This window comes from Talpa europaea (genome assembly GCF_964194135.1).
Source record: "Talpa europaea genome assembly, chromosome: 14".
Classification (NCBI taxonomy): domain Eukaryota; kingdom Metazoa; phylum Chordata; class Mammalia; order Eulipotyphla; family Talpidae; genus Talpa; species Talpa europaea.
Window position 1 is genome coordinate 61,791,454 of NC_140082.1, and position 23,640 is coordinate 61,815,093.

At 46.1% G+C, this 23,640-nt stretch overlaps 1 pseudogene across 1 annotated transcript; it reads right to left on the minus strand.

The window, feature by feature from the left end:
• Positions 1 to 21,361: 21,361 nt before the first annotated feature.
• LOC311183529 (elongation factor 1-alpha 1-like) lies at positions 21,362 to 23,269 on the minus strand (annotated as a pseudogene). The gene is made up of 2 exons: positions 21,933 to 23,269; positions 21,362 to 21,620 (listed from the first exon to the last, which is right to left on the minus strand). The product of its transcript is annotated as an elongation factor 1-alpha 1-like (transcript).
• Positions 23,270 to 23,640: the final 371 nt, after the last annotated feature.

A 23,640-nucleotide genomic window follows, 5' to 3' on the forward strand; every position in this document is an offset into this window, starting at 1 on the left:
GCTGAGGGAGACTGAGGGTTGGGGGGAATGAAATAGCAGTGGGGGTGTAAGCAAGCACAGGGCTGGGGAGAGACAGAGAACGAGGGGGAGAGCAAGCTTCCAGGGCTGACTGAGCAAACCCGCTAAGGCTCAGGGAGGAACAAAGGCAGGACTTGTGCCTAGGCCCTGCCATGGCAGCAAAGAGGGGGCCCTCTCCCTGGGTTGCCCCGTTGGAGGGCTGAGACTTCTGAAAGACACATGTCCAGGTGTGGAGGCTGGAGTGGGTGGCTGGAGGCACAGGTGGACAGCCCCTGCGTGGGGGTTGGCTGACTGGGTGTGCAACCTCACAGGATGGGCCCTGTGCAGTTAGTCAGAGAAAAGTAGGGTGTTTGAATGCCACCTCCTATGACAGCCTTTCAGGGCATGAGCCACTTTCTTTGCTGGGGAACCAGGATTTTCTCTCCCAGCCCTGAGGGCACAGACAATTGGGATTTCTGCAGGCAGCAGATGCTTAAAGTTCAAATCACTCTTAAAAACTGCAGTTATCCCCCTTATCTGCAGGGTATGTCTATACCAAGATGCCCAATGGATGAATGCCTGAAACCTTAGCTAGTAAGTAACAAACCCTATGTATCTATGTATTTTCCTATACAGATATAATGATGAGAAAGTTTAATTTATAAATTGGGCACAGTAAGAGATTAATAATAACTGTCGTGGGACAGAAATGGGTGTGGCCCGGAGGCGCCAGGGTGAAAGAATTCACCAGAGAAGAGTGGAGAACAGAAGAGATGGATTTATTGAAATACAGAGCTAAGTGAAGCAGCGGCAAGGCAGGAGAGGTCTCCTGAGGCTTTATTTATATTCATGGATTTGGTTAGCTTGGCTAGTCTCAGTGGGTCCCGACTGATGATCTGAATTTGCGAATTTGAATTTGCATAAGGGATCATTCAGATTAAGGGATCATCAGCTTAATAGCCCAAGTTCTCCAGGGCAGTCCCATTCACTCCCTTTATCCATTTAAGCCTCCCAACCCTGCCTGCCAGGCGAGGATTGGTGGCTTGTTAAATTTAGCAATGATGCCATGACAATAACTAAACATAAAAGAACAATGATAACAATCTATTATAATAAAGGTTATGTGAATGTGATCTCTTTCAAAATATTTAATATAAGATTTTTTTTTAAAGATTTATTTATTTATACAAGCACTGGGTACAGTCAGAAGTGCGAGAGAGTGAGAGAATTCACCAGAGCCAGAGCGGGGAGCAGAACAGGCAGACTGATGAAGTACACTGCTGAGGGGAGCAGCGGGCAGCAGGAGAGGTCTACGCGCCATGTGGGACCCTCGCCTGGGGGCTGGGGATTGAACTGGCGCTGCAGAGGTTGCGGGCAGCTTTGCAACCCAGCACTCAACCGCTGCGCCACCAGGGAAGCCCAATATAAGATATTTTTGTACAATATTTAATATAAGATATTTTTATATAAGATATTTAATATAAGATATTTTCAAAATATCTTATATAATATTTTGGGAGCATGGTGGACCTGGAGTAAGTGAAGTGACAGAAAGTGAAAGCCAGCATAAAGGAAGCTTACTGAGAGCCATCCCCCACAGCAGTCCTGCGTTGGGCAGAGGACAGGGTGGTGTGGGGGTGCTCAGTTCCACAGCCTGGGGCCCAAGTTGTAGCTTCCTGGGGCCCAAGTTGGGGCTTAAGTGAGACCTTATTGAGTCATCAGTTCAAGACATATGTGGGGGTTCCTTCTGGGCAAGGGGGGTGGGTAGTTAGCTGTGACGCATTTGCTTTTACTGAGATGCATCTAGAATGATGGCTCACTTTCTCTACTAGCAAAATCTTGGGTCTTGGACCAGGAACTGCTGGCTGGGATGTCAGCTTCAGGGACGCTGGTCCTGTCGCGGGGTCTCACAGACAGTGTGAGGGAGAGCCGCTCGGGTACGCAGACTGCTACTTGGGAGTGCTTGGCTCTGTTTCTTGACCATGGATGGTGCTCTGGGTGGCAGTTCATCATCTGTGCCCTGGGCCTTTCCCATTTACCAATCAGAGGGCCTTAAATGCAGGGCCTCAAGCCAGGAGTATCCTATCATTCTGAGGGCAGCCCCTTTTGGGGTCCCCAGTTCTGGTTCTGGGCAATCCTGAAAGGCAGTGGGAGTCCCAACACAGTTGGGAATTGCATCTCAGTGAGGTGATTTTTGTGCCACTGTTAGCAGGTAGACTGAGGGGTGCTCTGGAATCCCTAAAACTTGCAGGTACTAAATGGGTTCTGCCATCCTCCGCATAAAGACAGAGCATACTCTTACCGTGAAAGAACTTTAATAGAATAGTGTGCATAAAGAGAGAAGGAAGGATAATGGTTTCCCAATAAAACATGCAAAGTTACCCATCCCCTCGTGGTAAATGCCAAACCAAACAGGGCTGCTGAGGCCTAAAAGGTTGCCACACATCTAAGGCACCTTCTGGTGGGGAACAACAAGAAAGGGGCAGAAGGAGTCAGGCATGTCTGGGATATAAGGAGCAAAATCAAAGTACAAATATAGGTAATGGCTGCAACTGTCAGCCTCCTCCCAAGTCTCTCACCCACATCTCTTCCAAGTGTCTCTGCATGTCTGCACTCCATGTGTCTCCTTCCATGTTCCCCAAGTCCCTGGAGCAAGCCCAAAGTTGAGAAGCAAGCTGGGCTGCTTCACATATCTCTGCTCCAACTGTCTCCTCCAAGTCTCAGCCCCAGTCTTTAGGCTCTCCTCACTGCTCAGCTCCACCCTTCCTTATGCGGAGTTGCTGGGGAGCCTGAACCTCCTCTTTTTATGGAGATCCTCTGTGACAAGGTCACTCACAAAACCACAGCTTGGTTAAATAGCCATTGCCTGACACTCTGAAAAATTCACAGCACACATATTGACATTTGGATAACTGTTACATTGAGTCACTGCTCTGATTGGACCATATTTAAGAGGATTTTAAAAAAATAAATCAAAGTAAAAACCATAAACCCTACTGGGTTGTCCATATCCTCTGGTGAAGAATTTAACATGGCCCTGCTCACCCTGGAATTGCACAGGGGGTTATGGTGGGGTACAGTTGAGGTTGCTCCCCATTTGGGTAACTGGATCCCTTAGGAGGGATTTACCAAAGTTGTAACGGTAAATGGTGTTTCGAATGGTGAACATGGTGACTGCCACGGTGCAGAGCCCTGGCTCACATGGCCCAGTATGAGGCTCCGAGCCCCTTGGACTGCTGGCAGAGCCTATTTATCCCTCATCCAGAGGCCGCCATCAATTTCCAATTAGCTGGAGGCTTGGCAGGCAATTGCAGGCTCCAGACTCCCCCATATTAATGAAGGCACCATCCCTGCTGGAGACAGCACTCAAGGAGGATGGAAGTCAAATTAGGTTATAGAGGGCCATCCGAGCTTTGATTTGGGACTGTTGGCTTACCTCTGATAGGGACTGGTGTTTATTTGAGGGTGAACTCTGCCCACCATCTTCCTCTGGTCTAGGGAGCTGGAGTTGGGAAATTTCTACCCCTAACTTGAGCCTCAAGGCTCTGTCTTCCTTCAGGGACAAGCAAGAGCTGAGGTGAGAATCATGGGGTTTTGTTATGTTCAACTCATAGTGGGGAGGAACATGGGGGGTGGTCCCAGAACCTGGTAGGGCACTGGCAGAGGAGGGATGTGCATTGTCTGTCCAGGTGTAGCTGAGGGGGGGACACTAGAAATAGCTGGGCTTTCAGAGTGAGGGAGGCACCCAGACTCCATGACGGAAGTTTGACCCTACACCATGGACAGAAGGGAGCCCATCTGTAGTAACAGGAAAGGAGGGACCGGGAACTCCCCCCTTTCCAGTCAGAACAACTGAAGAGTGGCAACATGCTCCAGAGAGTTGCCAGGGAGCAGCCCACACTCCTTCAGAGCCAAAGGCCCCACAGTATCAGCTTCCTGTATTGATTTGCCCTAGTCTATCACATGCAAACAGGTTTTCATAAAAATTCATTTAATGGGCAATAAGGTGCTCCCCTGGGGTGCCTTCGTGCTTGTTCAGAGTAGTCTGAGGTAGGACTGAAGACCAGCCTAAGACTCCTCCTGGCATACCACTGGTGGCCTGAGGACCAGGGCCGGCCTTTGCCTTTTTGCCTGCATCCCCAGGAAGGTGGAAATTACCATGTGCTGTGGCAGGCTGGGCACCTAGCAGAGGGGTGGTGGGCCTTTGGGTGGTCCTGACTCTACCCTCGACACTACCTTTGCAACTATCATAAACCCTTCCGTTTGATGAGTACGTCAAGCACTAACAAAGAGACATGGGAGGAAGGGGGAGAATGGACAGCAGAACTGCAATGACCCTTCTCCACTGAAGCCTTGAGGAGGCTAAAAGAGCCAAGGACTTGAGCTGCACCAGGGAATGAGGTGGCCTGAGGGGTCAGGTCCCATTGGCCCCGCCAAGATAGGTCCCGAGAAGACATATCATTCAGGGACTGAATGAATAAATGGATAACTCTCTGAAGTAGATAAGATGTTCTCTCCATCTTATAAGTAAGATATTGAGGTTTACCTTACCCTTAGCATCTCTCAGATGTGGATGGATGGAGTGGGTCTCCAGACACAACTTCATAAGCCTTCACAGGCGGCCTGCTTGATAAGCTGGTCAGATACATCCAATTCTGTCCATGGGAAAACACAGCAGAAGTGTCCAGGCCAAGTCAAGTCCATGGCAGAATAGGGCCATAGAGGGTGGCTTCTGTCATTATACCCCGTACTTTCTGCACTCACTGAATGATTCCAATGGTTCCCAATCTTGAGATCCTAGAAGAATCCTGAGGATGAGGTATAAGAATGAAGAATACCAGGCTTCCTTCCCTCTCTGACTAAGGAGATAGGGGTGGGGACAGAAGAATCAGTATTTTAAGGGAGTAGATGAGCCACCACTTGGAGAAGCAGATGAATAAACTAGTAGTGAATACACATTTACAAAGATCCTCAATTGCTTTAAATTCATTGCAGGCTCGAGTTAATAAAAAACATTTTCTGCAAACCTATAATTACAGCACCAAATCAGGGCTGGTTTCATGGTGTGGACTGGCGCAGTTATACAGGCCCCTCACTCAGAAGGGCGCACAAACGTAAGATTTAATGCTCTGTAATAGCCAGCCTTGAAACTCTGAGTTTATGCATTTGAGCTTTTCAATAGTAACTGCATGCATTTGTGCTTTTCTAAGTAATGTCTAATAATGGGCCATGGGGCAAGCACGTGACCGTGGAGCCTGAACTACAAGCAACGCCTTTAAAAGATGGGGTGTCAGGTTCTCAGTCCCCACCCTGCTTTAAGACCCTTGCCCACCCTCCCTGGGGTCTCTCAGTTAGGGTCTGGCTCCTGCCGCCCAGAGGTCTAGGGGAGGTGTCTAGTAGTTTCTGTGGCAGACTCGTAGCGCCCTCTGGTGTCTGGAGACCGCAAGAAGGCGGGGTCCTCACTCTTGCAGACACCACCACCCCCCCCCCCCCCCCCCCCCCCCCGCCCGCCACCTTCTCTCTCCAGCCCCACCTATGCCCCCCCAGGTTCTAGTCATGCCGAGGTTCAGTCCTACACATCCAGCGGGGGTCTCCCCTTGGGAACAGGAGACGCCTGCCTTGGCTTTGGGTTCCTTAGCTCCAGCAGGTCATTCATTCTGTTCCCGACTTCAGTGAAAAGAACGAAGCCAGCATGTGTTGAATATGCATGTGTTGCCTCAAATCTCATTTGATTTTCACAGATATGTCCTGGTGTCCTGACATGTGGGTATTGCTCAAAAAAATTTGGAAAGTGGATGAATGAATGCCTTTGAGACAGGTATTATAGTCTCTCCATTTCACAGGCAAAACATTGAGGTGTAAGTTAGGCCAGGGTGCAGTGAGCACCCCTTGCTAACCCATCAGTGTCCATCTGCCTGTGAGCTAGAGTTGCTCCCTTTGAAGGCCCCCTGGTTGTTCAATGGGAAGAGAAATTGTGAGCCCAATCATTTGGATTTTCAGTAGTTCACTTCTCCATAGACCCAAGAGGGAGAGAGGGGGAAAGAGCTATAATCACTAAAATATTATACTTTATCAGAGTCATTTAGGATAAATTTAATTGCTTACAACAGAAACCTCAACTTGAAATGATCTAGACAAGATTTAGTATTGTTTAATGTAAAGAGAAATCCACAGTTAATCAGATTCCAGGGTTGGATGATTCCAGGGCCCGTCCTCTCTCTCATGGTGCCATCCTCAGTGTTGGCAGCTTTAGTTGTGACCCCTGGCTGGAATGACTGGGATTGAGTTAGACTTCATCTAATGGGTGTGGGAGAGCAAACTATAATTTTGTCATGATACTGGTGTGTAAGCAGCTTTATGTCAGGACCTCCCGGGAAAACATTCCAGAAAGAGATTACCTTTCCTGCAGAGCATGTGAGCAGGGCTTGGCCTCTACTTGTCAAAGAGATTTTGTGGGATCCAGACACTGGATATGTGTGCAATGTCTGGGAGAACCTCCTCACCCCTCCTCACTACCACCACCTAAGCTCTCTCCCAATTCTGCCTCCCTGGGGAGGAGTTATAACTGCTTGGACACCCAGCCAGGAGAAGCCTGAACCAAACTCTTTTTTCCATGTGTGCCTTTGGTTACCTAACCCCAGCTGTTCATGGGTGCTATGATGAGACTGAAAGAACTTTCCTCCCTTCCTTGCTTTCCTTTTTGCTTTCTTGCACTTTTCTCTATTAAATTTTTAAAAATGCCTTATTCAGTATTCTGAATAGATAGTATATCTTGTGGTTCAAAACTAAAACATACATTAAAAAGAAAGTAGTGCAGTCTTTATGTCACCTTCTGCCCAGTTCCCTTCAATGCCTCCCTTCTTCCACGATACCTTTTGGTTTATCCGGTGTTATAAAATATATACATCTTTATGCATATACAAGCAAGTGAAAAACATTTTGTTGGGCCTCCCCTGGTGTCGCAGCGGTTGAGCGCTGGGCTGCGAGGCTGCCCGCAGCCTCTGCAGCGCAGGTTCATTCCCCGGCCGCTGGCGGGGGTCCCACAAAAAACAAACAAACATTTTGTTATCCTTTATTTGTATATGCATACAGCTCTATATCTTGCCTTTCCTACCTAACCACAAATCTTGGGTACCTTTATTGATGCAAAAGATGTGCTCATTTTTATACAATTGCCATTTTTGTAAAGATTTATTTATTTATGCATACAAGAGCTGGGGTACAGGCCAGAGGTGCGGGTGGTGAGAGGATTTACCAGAGGCAGAGGAGGGAGCAGAATAGGTGGATCCACTGAAATACACTGCTGAGGGGAGCAGTGGGTGAGACAGGAGAGGTCAGCTGCGCCATGTGGGTCAGCTCCCTGGCTGGGGACCGAACTTGTGCAGTGCTGCAGTGGCTGCAGATAGCTTCACAGTGCTGCGACTTAACCCCTTGTGCCACCAGGGAGGCCCACAATTGCCATTTGTGATAGAACGTGATATACCACAATTTAACAAAACAGAGTCCCATTAATAGGCATATAGGGTCCAGACTTTTGCTATTCTGAATGATGTTGCAGGAAAAAAAATCTTGTACACACATTGTTTTGCATATACACAAGTATTCCTGTATGATGAATTTCTAGAAGTATAATTCTTAAGTCAAAGGATCTATGAAATTATAATTCTGATTGATTGCTTTTGATTAATTTGGCAATTGCCCGCATACATGTTGTGCTAATTTTTACTAACATTATCCAAAGGTGATTTTCCTTTCCAGTTTTGAGAAGAAAATTTGTTATCAAGGTTTTTTTTTTTTTTTTTTTTTTTTTGTGGGACCCTCCCCGGCGGCCGGGGAACGAACTGGTGCTGTAGAGGCTGTGGGCAGCCTCGCAGCCTAGCATTCAACCGCTGCGCCACCAGGGGAGGCCCTATCAAGTTTTTTTAAATTTTGTCATCTTGATAGGTAAAAGTGTATCTCGGTATGGTTTAGCTTATTTATTGACCTATAATTTTCATACCATAAAATGGACTCATTTTAATTGTATACTTCAAAGAGTGAGAGTTTGACAAATGTATATACCCGTACAAACAACCTATATCCAATTAAGATACAGGAGATCTCATCACCCGAAAGTGCACTCATGCCCTTTTCAAATTATTACCTCCCTGATTTCTATCACTACAAATTAGTTTGACCTCTTCTAGAATTTCATAGACATGCAATTACACTATATGTGCTCTGTTATGACTGGCTAACTTCTTTTGCTTAGCATAATTTTGAGAGTCAGTTATGATGCTGCATATATCAACAGTTCAGTCCTTTTTATTGAAGAGTAGTGTTCCATGGAATGAAAATCTGCATTTCCCCCTCTATCTATATAGTGATGAATATTTGATGTGTTACATTTGGGACTCTTATGAATAAAGCAGCTGTGAATAGTCACATACAAATAAATCTTTTTGTTTTGATTTCTTTTGAGTAATTGCTAAGATTTTCTGAATATAAAACACGTGTACTTAATTTGCTAAGCACTGGTCGGTGGCTGGTCAGTGGTTTTCCAATGTAGTTGTGTAATAGGAGTCTGTGGCTCCTGGCTCTATGGTGCAGCAGAACATGCCTGGTTCTGCTGTGGGGGCCCCGTGCCCACCACTGCACTTGGCAGGACCTGGGTTTGATGGCCAACCTTGACACAGAATGGGTTTCACATGCCTGTGGGTTTTCGAAACTAGTGCGGTTTTGGAAATGGGCCAATCAGGTCTGCGCTCTCAACAGTGCCAATCGAGTTTTAGAAACTGCCAATTTTGAAAATGGGTCAATCTGTTTTAAAACCCAGAGCACCTAGAAAGGGAGATAGGCCAGGGCAGAAGAGACTCAGTCATTCAGACCTCTGAGATACCTCGAGAACTTCATTTTAGAGACTAAGACTTCAAGACTTGACAAGACACCTTCTCCTGAGGGCAGACCCTCACCTTAGGTCTTCAAGACCTTCAGTTCCTGCCTTCAATTCTCCAACTTGTCGATTTGAATCAACTGCTGCTACCTGACTACCTGACAGTGTGATTGCTTGACCCTTGCTCCTATCTCTGGCTCCCCTTCAACATAGCCTGCTGACAGATCCCTCTGGCCAGTGCCTAGAGGCAAGAGCTGTACACTGGTGCCCAATCCTCTGGCATCTCCCCCCAAAGAGCTGTCCTATGCTGTCTCACCTCTCAGGGTTCTCCACTGCTTCTGATCCTCCAGCACTGCCACCTGACTGCTGCTCCTGCTTCCAGCACATCTGGTACTGCCTCCTGATGCTGTTGCTTCCAGTGTTGTCTGGTCTGGCTTCCAGATAGGTGCTGCTCACTGCTGTGGTGCTACTTCACAGCACCACCTGTGACGACTCCAGCTGCCACTGTGAGTTGGGTTCTGGTCCACCACTTATTGGTGTGCCATCAGCTCCAGGCTCTCATTCAAGGGACAATGCCATCTTGCACCAACAGCTTTTGGTTTGGACTCTTGGACATTGAAGACACTCTCTGGGGTAGGACAGATGGCCATCTGTGGCCTTAGAAACTCTTTCCTTTTTCTCATTTTTCTTAAGGCTCCCAATTTATTTCCCTCTTGTAAATAAAGCTTATTGTTGTTGCGCTCTGGGTCTGAGACATGTCTTGCAGTTCTAAGTGCATGCGTGGGGACCCACTAGCCGTGATAACATCTCCCAGGTTTGTGTGGTTTCAGTTATACCGTTTGGCACTCCCATCAGCAAAGTAGAAGTGTTCCAATAGCTTCACATTTTCATCAGCATTTGGTATTGTTATTTGCATTTTAGTCATTCCATTGGGTATGTAGTGGTATCTGATATTAGATTTACTTTGCATTTCCCTGATAATTAATGGCATTCAACATCTAGTGGGGTACAGGCCAGACATGGGGGGAAGAGGGTGAGAGGATTCACCAGAGACAGAGTGGGGAACAGAACAGGTGGATTGACTGAAATATACTGCTGAGGGGAGCAGCGGGCAAGTCAGGTGAGGTTTGCTGCGCCATGTCGGTAGCTCCCTGGCTGGCTGGGGATCAAACTCGTCCTGCAGTGGCTGCCGAAAGCTTCATAAGTTGCGTCTTAACCCCCTGTGCCACCAGGGAGGCCCGTGTTCAACATCTTTTCATGTGTGTATTGGCCATTCTTAATTTTGTCTTAAATCTCTCTCCTATTTCTTATTAGGCTGTCTTCTTAATATTGATCTGTGAGTGTTGTGTATTTCTCAGTGCGGTTTGAATTTGCATTTGTTGGGAAGGGTTTTATATGAGGTTAAACAGTTTGCATTTTTTGTTGTATATGAGGTTGAACATTTTTTCATGTGTTTGGATGTTTCATGGATTTCCTTTTCTGTGAACTGTCTGTTTAGATCCTTTGCCTACTTTTCTATTGAGTTGTCTTTATTTTATTGATTTCTAGGAGGTCATTAGACATTAGAGGCACTAACCCTTTATCTGAGATAGGAATTGCAATTATATTCTCTAGTTTGTTGTTTCCCTTTGACTTAATTTCTGGTGTTCTTTGTCAAACAGAAGCTTGTTTTTATTTTTATGCATTTGAATTTGCTAATATTTTTTTCTATGGCTTTTGATTTTAAGTTATAAATATAAGGACCTTCCTCACTCCCAAGATTTCAAAGAAAGTCTACCATGCTTTCTTCTCTCGGGTCTTAGCCCAGATTACCTAGAGAGCAGAACATGGGGTGAACCTATAAAATGCTTTATTGGGAGATCCAGTCCAAGGGCAGCAGGAGAGGGGGTAAAATTTTCACGAGGAAGGAGAGGCAGGAAGCCACATACAAAGTAGCATGTTATTTAAGCTGACTGTAGTCTCACGAGAAATAAAACTGACTGCCTTTGAATAGGTTTTTTTTTTAATAATTTTTTAAAAAGATTTATTTATTTATTTTATACAAGCACTGGGTACAGTCAGAAGCGTGGAAGGGTGAGAAGATTCACCAGAGCCAGAGCAGGGAACAGGACAGGCAGACTGACGAAATACACTGCCGAGGGGAGCAAGGGGCAGCAGGAGAGGTCTGCACGCCATGTGGGACTCTCGCCGGTAGCCTGGGATCGAACTGGCGCTGCAGAGGCTGTGGGCAGCTTTGCAGCCCAGCGCTCAACCGCTGCGCCTCCAGGGGAGGCCCTGAATTGGGGTTTTTTTTGCCACCAAAGATTCAGAAAAGCCTGTTGGAGAAGAGTTATCCTTCCTGTCTCTTATCTCTTATTGGTCTAGGCTGGCCCCAACTGATGTCACTGCTCTAGATTTCTGGACTGTGTTCCTGGGTCTCTCTGGTCAGTCACATCATACCCTACAGCCCAGAGCTTCTTCTAAACCTGGAAGTGGCAGGAAGAGTCAGAGCCTTCTTGCTTTTGACTCAGTTGGCCCTATTGGGCACAGTGCTGTGTTGCCACTGTGAAGGCGGTGCCAGGCCCTGGCTCCTCTCCCAGAGACTGAGATAGAGGCAGTGCTAAGTGCGAGGGAGCAATGGCAGCAGCGGCCAGTGGAGCAGCGGCCCTGTGGAAGAGCCCCGGAACAAGTAACCCAGCTTGGGGAGTCAGAGGACAGGGCCCAGGACATGTCATTTCATGACTCCTCTGTCCTTCTATTTTCTTTTATTTAAACACTTAACTATTTGATCTATTTGGAAGTTATCTGGTCGATGCTGTTGCATGTTGTAGGCAAGACTGGTGTAATATTTTCCAGATGCTAACCTAGTTTCCCAATTCCATGTACCAAATCTTCTCTTCCATTGCTTTGAAGGCATCTTTTATCATATGCAAAGTTCTTATATTTTGGAGACCATTAAAATATTTGTTTTCATTTGGTCTAAGTTATTGCAGTATTATAATATGTTTTAATATCTGATAGGCCTGGTCTCCCATCATTGCTTTTCTTTATTAGCTTTCCCCTAAATATTCTTATTCATTTTCTTCAATAAATTTGATAATCAGCTTGCAGTTCAAAAAAATGGTATTTTCAGTCGATTGCATCAAGTACATACATTTTTGAGAATTAGAATATTAGGACATAATATTCCATTGATTTAGCCTTCCTTTGTGTCCTTCAGTATGTTTTAAGTTTTTGCTCAATTCTTGCTAGGTAGGTTTCTGTTTGTTAGCAAGTGGTAGGATTCCCTCCCCCATTTTCTTTGCTAGAATTAAAAAAAAAAAAACAACAACCTTGAACATGTGTACTTTTTAATTAAAAGTAGAAACTTTAAAAAGAAAAGAACATCTTTCTTAAAGCAAAAAACCAAAAAACTCCACACCCAGTTCTTGTATGCATAAATAAATCTTTATTTAAAACAAACAAACAAACAAATGAAAAGAACCTCCTTGTGGTTCAACCAAACTGCATTCCCTTGATGGCAGGAAGGCCTGGGCCGGGGTTTATGTCAAATTTTGCATTATGGACACATATGTCCTATGAATAGGCACGCGTATGCTATGCACACATCACCATGGGATCCAAAAACTTTGCCTGCTGAGTGCATTCCCAAAGAAGCCGTTTTATCCAGCCAGTGTTGGTGGCGACCTGAAGAGTTGGAGGGGGTTGGGGGCAGAGGGATGGCAGAGGCAGGGAGAAGAAAACTTGGGAAGTGTTCATTTTTGAGGCTGGTCCCGCCCTCCTGGGCCTCATAAGCAGGCAGCTCTGGGTCTCTGCAACTGCTGCTCAGGAGCATGCTCTGCCCTCTGGGAGATTCAGAGGACGCATCTGGCTGCATGTCAGTCAAGTCTTTCATTTAGTGTTCTTAAGAAATGAAATAAAGTTCCTTTCCATAATTGGCTTACTCACATTGTTGAGCCAGATTTGTTCTACTTTGTTCTCCAGTTTTATTCTCTATTAGAGTATTTTAAGGGTATTTTCGGTAATCTTATGATTTCATGTTTCAAAGAAAGTTGAAGCAGTCTTACCTGGGAAGAATGAGGTAGGAATCCAGGAGACACAGAGATGAGACACTGGGTGACTTTGGGGCTGGCTGTGACCTGGTTTTTAGAATAACCTCACTTTTGCTTCCTCCCCTCTTCTCACCATCCTACACCCCAGTCCCCTCCCCTGCTTTTCATTTGGTGAACTGCTCTTCAGTTCCAAGGGTTAAGCTGTCCTATGGCAGACTTCAAACTCTCCCCAGCACTAGTCTTCTCATCTCACCTTTTCCTTTTTCTTGAATTTGGAGAGACTTTATGAATGGGAGGAAATATGGTTTACTAGGGATTTGGTTAGAGGGTCTTTGTTTTACCTACATGGGTTCAGAGTCTAATCAAATAACTGTTAAAAGAGATGAGCTTATTATGCTCCACCCTAGGACACCAAACAAATAGTCTTCAAATAGTCCTTAAATGATGGGATATTTCAGCCAGGTTGCCTGTGGCTGCAAGTAATAAAAACACAGCTCAACCCACTTAAACAGTAAGGACAGCTACCATCTTGTACACTCAAGTCCTAGGGTGGACTGGGTGTCAGGGTGAACATTCCCCAGAGCCCCTGGCTCTGTTTCTCTTTCTCAGGCCTTCTTTGAGTGCTGGCTTCATCTCCTGGCTGGTGCAAGCCCAAATTCAGACTCCTAGTCAGAAAAGTGAATGCTCATAGGAAAAAAAATGAGGCTAACTTCCCAGGAGCCCTGCATCTCATTGACTTATATTAGACCACATGCCTTGTCTGGAACCAACCACTTCAAAGGAGAAGAGAGCATCCTGAGACTTAGCAGACCCCAGCCTAGAACTGATGTAGTTTAACTTCCCCTGAAGCCCGTAGGCTGCGTGGGGTGTGTGTGTGTGATACCTGAATTAAATTGGGGTTCTGCCAGGAAGGAGGGGAAATGGGTGGAAAGCAGACAACCAACAATGTCCATCAGAGACAGGTTTCAGATCCTTCTCATTCTTGGTCTTCTGGCCCTCTTCTGAGTCTCTTGTTGAAATTGGCCTTGAATGATAAGAACAACTTGGATACATAGAGAAAGAGGTGGAAAAGGAAAGCATTATGTGAATGTTTAGGATTTCTTAAGAAATCTGTGGTTCTATCTGTTGGAGAGGGTGCTCAGATCTGTGGATATGAGCAGCTGACAACCAGATGACAAACATGAGTCATCTGGTTATTCCAGCCTGAAGAAAATCAGCTGTGTGACTATCTAAGACCATTAGTCTCATTTTATCCTTACCTACTATTCTTCTTAATTCAATTTTTCAAGTCAATTTTCTTATCAAGAAGACAATGTTTAAAGCGGATACAGTTCCCTGATCTTGTCAGTTAAATATTAAATGTCATATTTCCCATTCTAAATTAATAAGTAGTCCTTCTGACTCCTTGAGTAATTTTTTTTTTTTTTTTTACTTTTAGTTAAATCAATTTGCCAAGGTCTGATCATTCTGGAGAATTGAAGACCTCTGCATCTTCTGAAGAGTCAGAACCTACATGAAATAGACAAATATCAATGTATGATCATAACAAGACCATGCTTGTGACAGTAGGAGTTAGGTGACACAGAGTGACATCAGGCGGGGTGGACCTCTCCTAAGAATGGCTTCCTGTGTTCAATCTGCTTACACAAACTAGTTGGTTAAGTTGGCAATGAATATGTTAACAGGTATAAGACTATCCAGGAAACATTTTGATATTTTCTAGTACACATTTCAAAAGAGTAGGGTGGAATTACAGTACTGTAATTCGGGAATGTGTGCTATGATCTGGCCCCATTGGAATTAGCTTAACTGCCTTGTGAGAATAACTGTGGGTAAAGAAAAATGTTGGCTTCTGTTTATCACATCTAATCAGAAAGCCAATGTGCATTTATTAGTCACTGCCTATGTGAACATCATGAGGTAGGAAAATAGTAACACAAATATAAAACCATTATATTATCAAAGCTTCTAGGTTTAGCAAAAAACCAAACTGATCTGTAAATAGATATTTTATTTGCTTATAAACAAGGGTCCTGTCACTTTAAGCACAGTCAGATCCAGTTGCTCAAAATAGGGTCTCAGGGTCTCTCTATCTTTCCACCTGGCCCAGTTCACCCCTGTGTGTGTTATTTACATGCAAACACCATGTTGGATGGTTGTCCTGGACTCACAACTCCAGGTGAAGGAGAGTATTTCCTAATGTTCACAAATTAATCTCAGGGAAGCCTATGGTTGACCTTAATTAGATCGCACAGCCCTTTCGAAAGCAATCAATAAGGACAGGGATGAGGACTGACTCCATGGGATTCTGGTAGAAGCCATATTCTGCCAGTTACCCCAAACCATTTCTCGTCTCTATGCAATTGTTTGTGATGATGCAGGAAGTCTATAGGCTCTGTCTTGGGCTGGGGAAAAAACTGGTTAGGGCCCAGTTTCACTTCTCATTCTCTGAGGGTCTTGTTGGGCAGGAGGGCAGTTTGTAAAGAACCAATGGAAACAGGACTGCCCTTCGAATTTTGTTTCGGTACTAAGGGAGATGAAAGTACATTTGCGTAGAGTATATGAATGATGACAATACCAGCCCATGAGATCTGCCTGCATCCTAATGAAGGCTAACTCATCCCATCTGAATTAACATGTTATCCTATAGGCTTCAATATGCCTAGTTTATATGTTCACTGAAACTACAACCAGACAAGTTGGGACGGCAGAGCCTGATCGTACCCCCATCAAATCTAGGACCAATGTAGCTGAGTCGACCATTGTGCATATAACCTGTAGCCTTTGATAAAAGTCCCCATACTGGACCCAACCCACAGGTTGGCCTAGGCAGCTGCTACAGGAGAGATCCCCATTTAACAAGGTGACTAAAGAATCACCCCAGGCGCCCACCTAGGTGTAAAGTTATGTGTGACCTTTACCCCAGCTCCTAGGAAATGTGCTTTAAATAAAAAGATTGAGTTTAGATAATTTTATCTAAATAATCTTTGGTATGTTGAACTATCCTGTAACAAATATAAATAGCTCAAAAAGGCTGCCGCTACTCAGTTTCCACTAGTGATGTCAAAGTTGGTGACTATATGGAGGGTTTCTGTAGGTTGGTCCATACCCCACTCTCACTTATTTGGGGTCCCACATCACTTCTTTGCAGAGTGAGGGAGTGAACTTATTAAGTTCACTCCCTGGAGTGGGCCTCCCTGGTGGCTCAAGGGTTAAGCACCACACTATGAAGCAATCCACAGCCTCTGCAGCATGAGTTCGATGCCCGGCCGGCCAGAGAGCTACCCACATGGCGCAGCAGACCTCTCCTGTCTCGCCCGCTGCTCCCCTCAGCAGTGTATTTCAGTCAGTCTGCCTGTTCTGTTCCCCTCTCTGTCTCTGGTCAATCCTCTCCCCTTTTTCTCCCCCCCTCGCATCTCTGGCCTGTACCCCAGCTCTTGAATGCATAAATAAATAAATCTTTAAAAAAAAAGAAAGACTCCCTGGAGAGAACAAAGGCCCACCCAGTAGGTGCCAGTTCACCCCCAAGCACTACTAACACCCACTGTCCTCCCAGGGGGCCCAGCAACATGAAGAACAGGGTCATCTCCCCGTTTGCCTGGGCGGGCTGAGGGCAAAGCCCTAACTCACACATACTTGACTAAGGATGGTCTGTAACTCTGACAGTTTGTATTATTCTTTGCAGATGTTGCTCAGCACTGAGGGAGGTGCTAGAACACCTGTCTTTGAGGCAGAACTTGGAGGAGCGTGGCGGGACTGTCACTTTAGTTCTTTTTTTTTCCTTTCTTTAAAAGACAGAGACATTAGTTATATTTAAAGAACAGGTTTATTAGGGACAGGTTTGCTGAGAGAGGCCTGCATGGTTGCAGGCGGGCGGTCTTGAGGAGAGCAGTCTCCACTGAGGGAGGTCAGTGAAGACAAGTCCCGGCAGGTACAGGTCATGAGCAGGCAGGGAGGCTGCTGCCCTGCAGAGGAGAGAGTTGGTAAGAAGAGGCAACTGCATAGTCACAGGTGGGCAGTGGGAGTGCTGCCGACTGTCACTTTAGATCCAAGGGTGAGGATGGGGTCATGGTCCCCCTGTCAGTCCTGTATTGGCAGCTGAATTGGATCACTGAGTCATCCAAAGCTCACTGCTACACAACAACGAGGGAGGGAGAAACCCATTTATAGCAGCAAGTTTTTTTGTTTTTTTGAAGATTTATTTTTACACAAGAGCTAGGGTATAGGCCAGAGGCACAGGAGGGTGAGAGGATTCACCAGAGACAGATCGGGATGCAGAATGGGCAGAAGGACCAAAATACATTACTGAGGGGAGCAGCTGGCACAACAGGAGGGTTCTGCTGCGCCATGTGGGATTCTCGCTGGCTGGGATCGAACCCACAGAGGCTACGGACAGCTTCGCTATAGCAGCAAGTTTTTGTAGAATGATCTTAGGACTGAGGAAACTTTCCAAAACAGTAGAAAATAGCCTCCTGGCCTTGCCCATGCCCTGCACTCAGGGGCGGGGTCCTGGCAGGGTCTCCATGAGCCCTCTAGCAGCATCTTTTGACCTTCGGTTGCGTCGGTTCACAAGTAAATCGCAGAGGGAAAGGTATATAGATTCCAGCTCTGGAGAAGCCTTTTTTTCTGCTTTTCAAAGTATTAGGACTTCAAGAAGAGGATAAACACTCGTTAGAAGTTGTCAGTTTGGTTATTTTTACTTCTCCCTTGTTAGCTTTTAGGCCTGCAGAGCATTTTGCCTTAATGATAGTAATAATCCTAATGCCAGTGACTTGCCTGTGCGAGATGCCTTTTCTTTTCAAGATAGCCTCACATCTATAGTCTCATTTTAACAATCCCGGTAATCCTCTCTGAAGCCTCTCCAGGGGATCTGGAGCCAGCACTTCTGAGCTCTTTGAGGCCCAGAACCTGAGGATGGGGTGGAGGCTGGGTATCTAATTTGACAAGGGCAGACTCTTCCCTGGAACTCTCAACTGCAGGTGCAGAACCTTCCAGCTGATCGATGGCAGCTTAACAAGGCAAGACTTATCTTTCTTCTTATGCCCTGAAGTCCTTCAGGGTAAAGTTTGTGCGGTTACCTTTTCCGATCTTATTAGATGATGTGTCTGTTCTGGGGGCTGTTCTATTAGCATGCAAGGCTGGCTGTGTGGACCCCGTGGGGACAGAACCACTAAGGCCCCAGGGCTGGTGAGGAAGAGAAGATGGGGGGTCAGGGAAGGGCTATGTGCTGGCCACCTGCAGACCTGGGTGACGTGTGCAAACTGGTGCCAGAGAAGCATCAAGTTGGTACACTGATAAGCAGGTTTAGGCCTGGCCCTGACCAGGATCCATGAGGCCTTTAATGAGAAGTCAAATAAACAAGTTCAATTAGGAGAAGAGGAAATCAATAGAGGAGCGAGGAATTCTGTAAGTGCCTGTTAAAAAGCAGGTAAGTGTAGGTGGGTAGGGAGGAGAGTGAGTAGGAAACAGTGAGGGGTTCAGGAAAAAGTGCTCAGAAGTCACAAAAGAGGCTGTCAAGTACCTGGAGACAGTGGCATGCTTTGCCTGGGACCGGAGGAAGGGCAAGAGTCAAAAGTGGGTGGGGAAGAAATAGAATTGACTCTCAAAGCCTGTGCAGAAATGTGCAAATCAGTTATATGAAAATAAGGTGCAAATGGACTTGAGCCCTCATTTTGCACACATCTTTGATACTGGGGGAATTCAGAGGACATAGGGAACTTCTTTGGAACAGAGCATGGCTGGGAGGGGAGAAGGTGATGGGGGCTGGCAGTTTCCTCTGAGTCTGTCCAGGGATCTACAGTTGCTCCTTCCACTGGTGAGCTGCAACTAAGCCATCAACTGGGCTTAGAAGCCTTTCTAGAACATTTCGTTGATGGGCCAGGGAGGGCCCATCCAGGTTCTGTTCTGGTTTCCCATCTGACAGAACAGTACCAATAGGTGGAGAGGCAGACTTGACCACATGCTGGGCTTACTGCTAACAGTTACAGTAGAGTTGCCAAAAGCTTTGGTCAGCCTGTCCTCAGTGGCACAAAAAGCACTACTTAGGAGTCCAAATACGTGGGCAGAAGCCCCAGCCCCACCACTTCTCAGCCAGAACGCCTGGTTCTTCCTCCAGGAGCCCTGGTGTTTCAGGTAGAGTCACGGAACGATGAGTCATTCCTCCTTCCTACCAGCACCTTTAAAGGACAGCGACTAAACAACGCCTCCCTGCTCAACTCCCTTTCCCCCAGCCTTTAGAGCTTTGGGGAAGGCGGAAAATCCCTGAAGTTTCTTGAACAAGCTGTTATTACATTTCTTTTGTCAACTTCCTGTCTGCAGAGCACTCTAAAATAATAATAAAGACAGCAATAACAACTTGCATTTGTAGAGGGTTTTTGCTTTCAGGGCACTTCTACTCCTATTATCTCATTTTAAACAGTCATATGACTCCATCAACAAAGACTGGGTTTATGGGGGGGAAGGGAACAGGCAGCTCTGAAGCTTTCCTTGGTCCCAGCTACTGTTTTCATTTCATCTTCACAGCAGCCCCCTGGTCTCCTGGACACCTGGACACTTGACATCAGGAGCTTAGGTTGTCAGATGAAAAAAAAAAAAAAAAAGAGATTCAGAGAGATTAAATGTGCTTGTGTCATTTCAGATTCTTCTTGTTCTTGTTCTTCTTTTTTTTTTGGCAAAGAGGCAAATATAAATTAATTAATAGTAAATAAAAGCCACTTCCCCAAGGCAACCCTGTGGTTCTAACCTGGAGCTAGGCCACATCTGAAGAAGCACTCACAAAAACAAGGAGTAAATAATTGATGAGTAATTGCTCCCTGAACTCAAATTTCTTGAAGGGTATTGAGAAGCATCCAATGTATAATTCCCTGTTATACTTCTAGTCACTCCTTTTCTGCTCCCTAATTCCACCCCTCCCTACATTCTTCAGAACTCCACATTCATCAACTTCCAAACCTCCACTTTCACCATCCATCGTCATTTAGATTTTTTCATTTTATACTTGTTGAAAGAGGTCTTTCAGTCTTAGATTTATGTCATGGATCAAAAGGAAAATATAGGTGAAAAAAGCCATTAATATGTTTTTCAAGCAATGACAACTACATCATAATTGTCATCCTGATGACAGTAATTGTGAGACCCTTTAATGTTAAAGTTGTTAAACACCCCCTGACTATCACCTTACTTAAGAAACAGAATAATTAAAACAGTGCACTGTTTAATAATTGAAAAAGAGCACTGTTGGTGCTAACAGACAGTGTGAAGGTGGGGGACAGATCACTGTCTGGGGGTTCTCACCCATGCACTGACAAGTGCAAGACCACTCAGGCTTAAGACACAACTACAATAGGGCTTACTTAACAAACAGGATATTGGGGGAAAGGAAAGAGTTTCTAAGGCAACAAGTGGCTGGCTGGCTTACCCCCAAATAGTGTCCACAGTGTCCAATAGTCGAAAACAAATGTCGCTAGTGCAGAATGGTGTTGTCCCTTCAAGACAGGCCTGAATTTGATGGTACCCCATTAAGCAGTGGGCAAGAATCCAACTCATGGTGGCAGCTGGAGGTGTCACCACAGCAGCATACAATAACAGCATGAAGGCTGGGCTGGACAGCACCAGATGCCAGACTGGACAGTGCTGGATTCAACAGAAATGGCAGACAGTGCTGGATGATCAGAAGCAGTGGACATCAATCAAAGATGGCCAGACACAGAGTGCTGGTCACCTGTCAGAGGTGCTGGTTAGTGCTGATCAGCAGTGACAGTCACCACTGATCACCAGAAGGCAGTGTCAGAGAGACCAGTGTTACAGCTCTTTATGAGTTATTAGCATAAGCCAATAGCTAACAACTCTTTGAGAAACTGAGTCAAGGCCGATGGTGTTCCTTGCAGGCAATGTCAGAGGCAGGTTGGGAGACAGGTATAGTGGCTGGGTCTCCACAAATGTCTGGAGGTCTGGAGTCTATGGAGGTCTGGGTGACTCATGGAGGCAATCTGCTAAATGCTTCGCTCTTCACAGACCAGCTGCTGAATGCATCAAGCTGGTTATTTGCTCTGCTTATACTCTCTTCAGGGTCCTCACCCTACAACCCCGAATGAATCATTTTTCAATCCTAAGCAATTGATTGGTACCAGTTAAGCACCAATCAAACTTGCTCCATTTTCTTTTATTTTTTTTCTCATTAAACTTTGTTTTTAATGGGTCTCAAAATTTTGTGACAGATTTTTGGTCAAGTTGTTTCCATTAAAAAGTACTGATTTTAAAAACTAATAACTTAAAACTGCCACACAAAAGAAACCAAATGGTCCATAAAAAATTCTCCTTTTCTTCTGAAGGTTTTACAATGAGTTGTTATCATTAGCCAGTCTTTTACTATTAAACTTAAAAGGCCAATTGAGATAAACAGTTCTGAGACAGTTCTTCCACCACTGATTAAGACTGGGGTGGCAGGTATTGGGGATAATATTCATTTAGCCTTCTGAGCTTTCTGGGCAGACTTGGTGACCTTGCCAGCTCCAGCTGCCTTCTTGTCCACTGCTTTGATGACAGCCACAGCAACCGTCTGTCTCATGTCACAAATAGCAAAATGGCCCAGAGGAGGATAGTCAGAGAAGTTCTCAACACACATGGGCTTGCCAGGAACCATATAAGCTATGGCAGCATCATCAGATTTTAAGAATTTGGGGGCCATCTTCCAGCTTTTTCCTAGAACGATGACCAAACTTCTTCTTCTTTTTTTTTTTTTTAAAGATTTATTTTTATTTTATTTATTTATTTTTTTATTTATACAAGCACCGGGTACAGTCAGAAGCGCGGGAGGGTGAGAGAATTCACCAGCGCCAGAGCGGGGAGCAGAGCAGGCAGAAGGACCGAAGTACACTGCTGAGGGGAGCAGCGGGCGGCAGGAGAGGTCTGCGCGCCATGTGGGACCCTCCTTTGGTGGCCGGGAGCAGCTGGGGATCGAACCAGCGCTGCAGAGGCTGCGGGCAGCTTCGCAACCTAGCGCTCAACCGCCGCGCCACCGGGGAGGCCCCAAACTTCTTCAGCTCAGCAAACTTGCAGGCAATGGGAGCGGTGTGAGAGTCCAGCACAGGTGCACATCCAGCACTGATTTGGCCAGGATGGTTCAGAATAATCACCTGACCAGTGAAGCCAGTAGCTTCCATTGGTGGGTCATTTTTGCTGTCACCAACCACATTGCCACGATGAACATCTTTGACAGATGTGTTGTTGACATTGAAGCCCACATTGCCCCCAAGCAGAGCTTCACTCAGAGCTTTGTGGTGCATTTCAATGGACTTTGCTTCAGTTGTGACATCATTGACTGGAGAGAAAGTGCCATCATTCCAGGTTTGAGAACTCCAGTTACAACTCCGCCCACAGGGACAGTCCCAATACCACCAATTTGGTAGTGTCCTGGAGGGGCGGGTACAGGGGCTTATCAGTTAGGCAAGTTGGTGGCAGGATGCAATCCAGAGCTTCAAGCAATGTGGTGCCACTGGTATTACCATCTTTACGAGTGACTTTCCATTCCTCGAAACAAGGCATATTAGCACTTGGCTCCAGCATGTTGTCACTGTTCCAACCAGAAATTGGCACAAATGCTGCTGCGTCAGGGTGGTAGCCAATTTTCTTAATGTAGGTACTGACTTCCTTAACAACTTTCTCGTATCTCTTCTGACTGTAGGGTGGCTCAGTGGAATCCATTTTGTTAATACCATCAATTAGTTGTTTTACATCCAGCGTATAAGCCAGAAGGGCATGCTCATGGGTCTGCCCATTCTTGGAGATACTGGCTTCAAAGTCACCAACGCCAGTAGCAACAATCAGGAAGGACATGCAGTCAGCCTGAGATGTGCCTGTAACCATGTTTTTGATAAAATCTCTGTGTCCTGGGCATCAGTGATAGACACATAAAACTTGCTGGTCTTGAATTTCCGCAGGGAGATATCGATGGGGAAACCAGGCTCACGTTCAGCTTTCAGCTTATCCAAAAACCCAGGCATACTTGCAGGAGTCCTTTCCCATCTCAGCAGCCTCCTCCTCCCATTTTTCAGTGGTTCTCTTGTTGATCCCCCCACATTTGTAGATCAGACGGCAGGTATCAGTAGACTCGCCGGAGTTGACGTGTCCAATGATGACAAGGGTGACTGGAGTCTTTTCCTTTCCCATTTTGGTTTAGATTAGCTCTGGTTTTCATGACGCCTGTGTTCTGGTGGCAAACCTGTTGCGAGAAAGTGCTCCTTTTTCTATCTACATGATGAGCTCAAGTCCTTGCTGACAGCTGGACCTGATCGGTCCATTTATGATCCTTGTGCCAGATTTAAAAGGGAAAAGCCAGGAGTCTGCACAGACTTGACCTGCCCTGAGGCTTATTGGCCAGTGGGCTCTGGGGAGCGATGGCTGGAGCTGGCCTTATGGGGGTCAGAGGCACACTGTACCAGGCTACCCTCAGCGGGGTGGGTTTAACAATTCAGGGGGCCCTGCAGCAGTGCTGGGACATGGGGACCTGTTGGCCTGGCACTCCATGGGCCTGTTTGAGCCTCAGGGCTAGCTTGCTCTGGGGCCCAGAAACTTTGCTGCTGTGGCCTGTGGGCTGCAGGGTGGGGGCACCACTGCCCCTGCTGCCTTTGCCAGCTGCTTTCAGAACAACCTGGGTGCTGCCCACAGGTAGCGTATTCTGCAGCCTGCTGCTGGAGTCCCAGCAGGGCTGCTCACACTGGAGGCTATGGGAGGCGAAATGCC